Genomic DNA, 8,091 nt, shown 5'->3' with positions numbered 1-8,091 from the left:
CCTCTTAGAGACTATGCCGCTCCTTCGCGCGCTGAACCGCATTCAAGTATCGCACCACCTGCGATCGAAGCGAACAATTTCGAACTGAAACCTTCACTGGTCCAAGCTGTTCAACAGAATCAATTCTCTGGAAGCCCTGTAGACGACCCCAATCTCCATTTATCCGTGTTCGTGCAATACGCCGACACTATCAAAGCCAACAACGTTAGTTCCGAAGCTATTCGATTACGCCTTTTCCCTTTCTCCTTGAGAGATAGAGCGAGAGCGTGGCTTCAATCCCTGCCTTCCAATTCCATAACTACGTGGGACGAATTAAAGAGAGTATTCTTAGCAAGATACTTTCCGCCTAGCAAGACTGCTATGCTTAGAGGTCAAATCAACGGATTTACCCAGAAAGATAACGAATTGCTTTTCGAAGCTTGGGAACGTTACAAGGACATGCTTAGAATATGCCCTCATCATGGACTCGAACCATGGCTGATCATCCATACCTTTTATGGTGGTCTCTTATATAACACTAAAATGACTATAGATGCCGCTGCTGGCGGAGCATTAATGGACAAACCCCATGATGAAGCATACAAACTCATAGAGAACATGGCACAAAACCATTACCAATGGGGAGGAGAACGCGCCGCTCTAGAGAAAGCCCAAACCAAAGGAGGAATGTACGAAATTAGTGGTATAGACCGCGTTAACGCTAAAGTAGACGCTTTAACTCAAAAGATCGAGAATTTAACCATCACTCCTTCAGCCACCGCTGCCGCTGTAGCACCTAACTGCGAGATTTGTGGATTGACTGGGCATGTAGTTGCTGAATGCCAACTCTTGACTGGAGTCCCATCTGATCAAGTAAATTACGCTCAAGGAAACCCTTATTCTAACACGTACAACCCTGGATGGAAAAACCACCCGAACTTTTCTTATAAGAACAACAATGCGTTGTACGCGCCTGGACAAGCACCTGCTGTACCACCTGGCTACCAAAAAGCGCCTGTAGCTGCTCAAAACACCCCTAGGAAGTCAAACCTAGAAATCATGATGGAGAACTTTATAGCTTCCCAACAACAAACCAATAAAGACTTCCTGAATCAAAACATCCACAATAGCGAGCAACTAAAACAACTATCGAACAAAGTAGATGCTTTAGCTACGCATAACAAAATGTTAGAAACTCAAATCTCACAAGTAGCTCAACAACAAGCACCTACTGCTGCCCCTGCTGGCACGTTTCCTGCTCAACCACAACCTAATCCTAAAGGACATGCGAACGCGATAACACTACGAAGTGGAACGAATTACGATGGACCCATAGATCCTAGAACCCAAAACGTACCCATGTCACAACAAGAGCCAAAGGAAACCCAAAAGAAAATAACCGACGAACAAACTGCTAAGACTAAAGAGAACAATAACGAAGTGGAACCCGAAAAAGAGAAACCTTATGTTCCACCACCACCTTATAAGCCACCAATTCCTTACCCTCAAAGATTAGCTAAATCAAAAACCGAAGCGCAATTTAAAAGATTTGTAGAACTTCTGAAGCAATTAAACATAACCATACCATTCACAGAAGCCATAACTGAGATGCCTTCGTACGCTAAGTTCTTAAAAGAAATTTTATCGAACAAAAAGAAACTCGAGGATAACGAAACTATAACGCTTACCGCTGAATGTAGCGCTATCATCCAAAACAACATGCCTCCAAAACTGAAAGACCCTGGTAGTTTCTCTATACCCTGCGTAATTGGAAAAACCATCATAGAGAAAGCCTTGTGCGATTTAGGAGCTAGTGTTAGTTTGATGCCTCTTTCGACCTGTAAGAAACTCAATCTAGGTGAGCTTAAAGCAACAAGAATGTCTCTTCAACTAGCAGACCGTTCAGTTAAATATCCTGTAGGAATGTTAGAGAATATCCCTGTTCGTGTAGGTCAATTCTACATCCCGACTGACTTCATCATTATGGATATCCAAGAAGATTCTAACATCCCGATCATTTTAGGAAGACCATTTTTAGCAACCGCTGGTGCAATTATAGATGTAAAGCGAGGAAAGCTTACTTTCGAAGTAGGAGAAGAGAAAATAGAATTTATCCTTTCCCAATTCTTAAAAGCACCTTCTATAATTGACACATGCTGTTCTGCTGACATAATCGACGAGTGTGTCAAGGAAATAAAATCCGAACCAAATAAGGAAACCGAAACCCTAAGAATTCCTATGCCGCCAATTTTTGAAGATGACAACTGGCGTGAGGAATATCAAGATAACCACCTGAGTGAATGCTTAGCTTTAACCCCTGATCCTATACCTGGACCTAAGAAACCTGCTATAGAGCTGAAGACACTCCCTACCGATCTTAGATACGAATTTCTAGACGAAGAACTAAACCGACCAGTTATAGTGAACGCCAACTTAGGACGAACCGAGACTGAAAAATTACTTAATGTCCTAAGAAAATACCCTACCGCTTTAGGATACAACATATCAGACCTGAAAGGTATAAGCCCTTCTCTGTGTATGCACCGCATTATGCTCGAAGACGATAGTAAAACCTCTAGGGAACATCAAAGGCGAATAAATCCTATTATGAGCGATGTGGTTAAAAAGGAAATCCAAAAACTGCTAGAAGCTGGAATAATATATCCTATATCCGATAGTAAATGGGTTAGCCCTGTTCACGTCGTACCAAAGAAAGGAGGAGTCACTGTAATCACTAACGCAAAAGGAGAATCTGTAGCACAACGTACCCAAACTGGATGGAGGATGTGCATTGACTATAGGAAGCTAAATAAAGCTACCCGAAAAGACCATTTCCCTTTACCTTTCATAGATCAAATGCTCGAACGCTTAGCTAAACACTCACATTTTTGTTATCTGGATGGATACTCCGGATTTTTCCAAATTCCTATCCACCCTGACGACCAAGAGAAGACCACATTCACCTGTCCTTATGGTACATTCGCTTATAGACGAATGCCTTTTGGACTCTGCAATGCACCCGCGACCTTCCAAAGATGCATGATGGCAATATTTGCCGACTTCCTAGATGGAATAATGGAGGTCTTTATGGACGACTTCTCTGTCTGTGGAGGAAGTTTTGAAACATGTTTAGCGAACCTTGAGCTGGTACTTAAACGATGCGTAAGCGTAAACCTAGTCCTTAATTGGGAAAAATGCCATTTCATGGTTCGACAAGGAATCGTACTTGGACACATCGTATCCGATAGAGGAATCGAAGTAGACAAAGCAAAAATCGAAATTATCGAAAACCTTCAACCTCCCAAAACCGTTAGAGAAATAAGAAGTTTTCTGGGACATGCTGGTTTTTACCGACGCTTCATTAAGGATTTCTCTAAAATAACCAAACCCTTAACTGAACTACTCATGAAAGACGCCAAATTTATTTTCACCGATAAATGCACTGAAGCATTTCAAACGCTTAAACAAGCATTGATCTCTGCGCCAATTATGCAACCTCCCGACTGGAATGAGCCTTTCGAAATAATGTGTGACGCAAGTGATTATGCTGTAGGAGCCGTTCTAGGACAAAGAAAGGATAAGAAACTACATGTCATATATTATGCGAGTAGAACCCTAGACGAAGCTCAGATGAATTATGCCACGACAGAAAAAGAATTATTAGCTGTCGTATTCGCATTAGACAAATTCCGTTCTTACCTGGTAGGAGCCAAAATAATCATATACACTGACCACGCCGCCATTAGGTACCTCCTAACCAAAAAGGACGCTAAACCAAGACTTTTGAGATGGATCTTGTTACTACAAGAGTTCGACCTGGAAATTAAAGATAAGAAAGGCACTGAAAATGTCGTAGCAGATCACCTCTCTCGATTGGAAAATCTGAAACCCGAACAAGTACCAATTGACGATGATTTCCCTTATGAAAGACTCATCGCCCAATTAGAAGCAAATGAATTCGAACCATACCGTCCAAACTCTGAAACCGAGAAATTAGCTGAAATAGCTTTAGCCCGATCTGGCGCACCTTGGTATGCAGATTTCGTAAATTACCTAGCTGCTGGTGTGCTTCCTCCTGATCTAAGCTACCAACAGAAGAAGAAATTCTTCCATGACCTAAAACATTACTATTGGGACGACCCACTCCTTTTCAAAAGAGGCCCCGATGGAATCTTTAGACGTTGTGTACCCGAGGAAGAGATAAGAAGCATAATAACACATTGTCATTCTGCACCGTGTGGAGGACACCATAGCACATCTAGAACCTGCGCCAAAATCCTTCAATCTGGACTTTTCTGGCCCAACCTGTGGAAAGACGTCCACTTTGCTATACTAAGCTGTGATAGATGCCAACGAACTGGAAACATTTCAAGACGCGATGAAATGCCTCAAAAAGGCATTCTAGAAGTAGAAATATTTGACGTCTGGGGAATAGACTTCATGGGACCGTTTCCGTCATCGTTTGGAAATCAATATATACTCGTAGCCGTCGATTACGTTTCAAAATGGATAGAAGCTATTGCTTCCCCTACGAACGATACACGAGTAGTTATTAAACTTTTCAAAAACGTCATTTTTCCTAGGTTCGGTGTGCCAAGATTGGTAATTAGTGATGGTGGTTCCCATTTCATTTCAAGAATACTTGAGAAACTCCTTCGAAAATATGGAGTAAATCATCGAATAGCCACACCATACCATCCACAAACAAGCGGTCAAGTAGAAGTATCTAACCGCGAAATAAAACAAATATTGGAGAAAACTGTTGCTATATCTAGGAAAGATTGGTCAACCAAGCTAAATGAAGCTTTATGGGCTTATAGAACAGCTTTCAAAACTCCAATAGGAACTACCCCATTCAAACTCGTTTATGGAAAATCATGCCACCTACCAGTAGAGTTAGAACATAAAGCCTATTGGGCCATTAAGAACTTAAACCTAAACTACACTGCCGCTGGTGAGAAACGACTTCTAGACATAAACGAATTAGAAGAACTTAGACAAGACGCTTACGAAAACGCCAAAATCTATAAAGAGCGAACGAAAAAATGGCACGACAAGCGTATATCTAGGAAAAATTTTAGCATAGGCGATAAAGTGCTCTTATTTAATTCTAGACTAAAATTATTTCCTGGTAAGTTACGATCTAGATGGTCTGGCCCTTTCGAAATAACTAACATATTTCCGAGTGGAGCGATAGAAATCAAAGGAGAAACCGTCAAACCTTTTGTCGTAAATGGGCAACGTCTTAAGTATTACCATCATCTCGAATACGATGAAAACATCGAAGTTTTTAAACTTGACGAACTGCCCGCTCTTTCGAAAAAATAGTTTTCTATTTTTAAAATCGTCGAGCTTACGACATTAAACAAAGCGCTTGGTGGGAGACAACCCACATTTATTTATTCTTTTTATTATTTTTTATTTTAATTTTTATTTTATTCTATTTTATTTTTAAAATTTTAATTTTTAATTTCCATTTGACTATTCTATTTTAATTATTCTAGATTTTAATTTTCTTACTATTTTTCATACATCTTATAATAACTATTATAATTATAGCCGCTTTCTTCATTCGAGAAAATACTTCCTTTTTATAATTATAATTATTATTATAACTTGTTTTATTTAATTTTATTTTTTTTTTAAAAATGAACACTAGCCTAGTTCTAACTCAATCTTAATATTTTCAACTTCTAGGTTTTTCATTTAACTACTAACTACGATGCAAGGAGTTGATAATATGGAAGTTGTGTTCCGTGGTAGAGGACAAGAAGCAAGATTCAACAAGCTGGCTGAAAGACACATGGAATTGACTTGCTACCCTCACCAACCAACTATGGTGAAGCTTGGTATCGAAGAAAGCATCCTACACCTGCTTAACCAAATCGGTTGGACTGGTTCTCACTTGTTCCGCAAGTTCAGCACTTATCGGAAGCTCACTCTGGAATTCTTGAGCTCCCTGACCTATCTTCCAAACTGTGGACAAGGACTGAAAAAAGGAGTTATTCTTTTTAGACTCTTTGGTATGGAGTTTAATTTCTGCATCCGAGACTTTGCTGAAATGTTAGAACTACCTCATGGACCTGATGCATACGCCCAAGTAGCTGAAGAAAATCTTCCATACTGGGAGCTGGAAAAATTCTGGGGGAAAATCACTGGAAATGATAACCCTGAAGAGAATGAATTTCAATCTGAGAACATCCACAATCCTGCTTTCCGCTACTTTCACAAGATCCTTGCTCACTATATTTTTGGCAAACCAGATAATGTCACTGAAGTTACTAGAGAAGAGTTGTTCATCATGTTTTGTACATCTCAGAATCGCCCGGTCAATGCCATCGCATTCATGCTAACAAACTTCGAGCGCATCACGCAAGACGAAGTTTCACCCATTAGGATTGGCGGATTTGTCACTATGATCGCTAATGCCATAGGAATGAGAGTTCCTTTGCTTAGATTGACACCTTTTGGTACCCATACCTCTATGGACATCAATTTCTGCTTTAATCGAGGTATCATCGGTAATCTTGGACCTGATCGTTTTGAATTGCTCATTGATAACAAAGTTTGGTATCAGTTCACCTTACCGAATCCTAGGACAAGTGTGCACAACCCTACCAACTGGCTTTACTATGGTCAGATTCCTGAGAGAGAGCCATCACCTGAAACTCCTCAAGCTTATGAACATTTTGATGAGGAAATGCCTGCATCCGAATCTGAACCTGAAACACCTCCTGGTTATTATGAACCTCTTCCTGTTGATGAACCCATTCCTGATTATGAACCTCTTCCTATTGATGAACCTATATCTGAGTATGAGCCTGAAACTCGTTCTGAAGATTCCGTTGAAGATCACACTGTTGATATGACTGATGTCGAGGTCGAGCAACAACAACCCGCTACGTCCACCGCATCGGTAAATCAAAGGATGCCCAATCTGAACACGCACGAACAAGCAATCAATGCACTACAACAAGATGTACAACACGTGCGCAACGAGCTTCACACTTTGCAAATGCATTTCTTCGATTTCATCGACACCGTCAATGCTCAGTTCGACGAAGTTTTCAAACACATTCAGTCTAATCAAAACAACAATAGACGTGGCTAGATGTTACCGTATTAGATTATTAGATTTTTATTTCTAGTTTTAGTAATTTCTATTCCTAGTTTAGATTTACATTTTTTCTGCACTTTTGCTTTCTGCTTCTGTTAACACTCAGTACTGGTTTAATTTTAAATGCAATATTTTATTCATTACTGCTGCTGTGTTATAATATTCTGCTGTCTGATTGCTATATATTCATGAATGCATATCTCTCACTCAGTCTATTTTTTGCTGTATAAAGTATTAAAATAAGACATTGTTCTGAACTGATGGACACTTTTTGCTGTTAATGGTATCTGTCAGCACTGACTGGTCACCTGCATGCGTGCCCACTTGCCTGCCACAGGAGACGACCGTCTCCATCTGTGTGGGACCAGCAGTCTGCATGCATAGGACAGGAGACGCACGTCTCCATGCTCTGCCCCAGCAGACTGGCTGCCTGAGACGCACGTCTCCCAAGGCCAGCAGTCTGCATTTGACCACGCAGACCATTCCTCTCTCCCTCTTGAATTTTGAATTTGAATTTCAAAATTCATTCTCCTCATTCTTCCCCTATTTATTCCATTTAAACTCCATTAACCTCATTCATCCTCCATCATTCACCTCTTAAACTCCATTCATTTCCCATTCTTCTATTCTATTCAAACTTCAAACACCACCATTAATCCATATTAATTCTCCATTTACCACACCATTTTCAAACCTCACTATAAAACCACACCACCACCACTCTTATTCTTCACAACCTTCATACCATTTCTTTTCTACCATTCTACTACCATCTCTATTTTTCATCTTCTAACTCATCATGCCCCCACGTTCATTAATCCGTAGTGAGCGTCCCGAGCGACCACCTCCCGACCTTTCAAACATTATCTTCCGAGATGATGCTCAACGAACAAAATATGTTGCTTTCTACGAACGTTCGGTTGTTCCCACAAAATTTGTGAACACCGAGTGTCTAGAAACTTTGGGTCTCATTGATGGTGTCACCCGTTTGCTCA

At 40.5% G+C, this 8,091-nt stretch overlaps 1 non-coding gene across 1 annotated transcript; it reads right to left on the bottom strand.

Annotated features, from left to right (window-relative positions):
• Positions 1-360: 360 nt before the first annotated feature.
• Positions 361-467, bottom strand: LOC131645371 (small nucleolar RNA R71). The gene has a single exon (XR_009296999.1). It is a non-coding gene; the product is annotated as a small nucleolar RNA R71 (small nucleolar RNA).
• Between the last annotated feature and the right edge of the window lie 7,624 nt (positions 468-8,091).

This window comes from Vicia villosa, linkage group LG1, assembly GCF_029867415.1.
Source record: "Vicia villosa cultivar HV-30 ecotype Madison, WI linkage group LG1, Vvil1.0, whole genome shotgun sequence".
NCBI classification, from domain to species: Eukaryota; Viridiplantae; Streptophyta; class Magnoliopsida; order Fabales; family Fabaceae; genus Vicia; species Vicia villosa.
The sequence above is the reverse complement of the archived record's forward strand: the minus strand, read 5'-3'. Positions and strand labels throughout refer to the sequence as shown.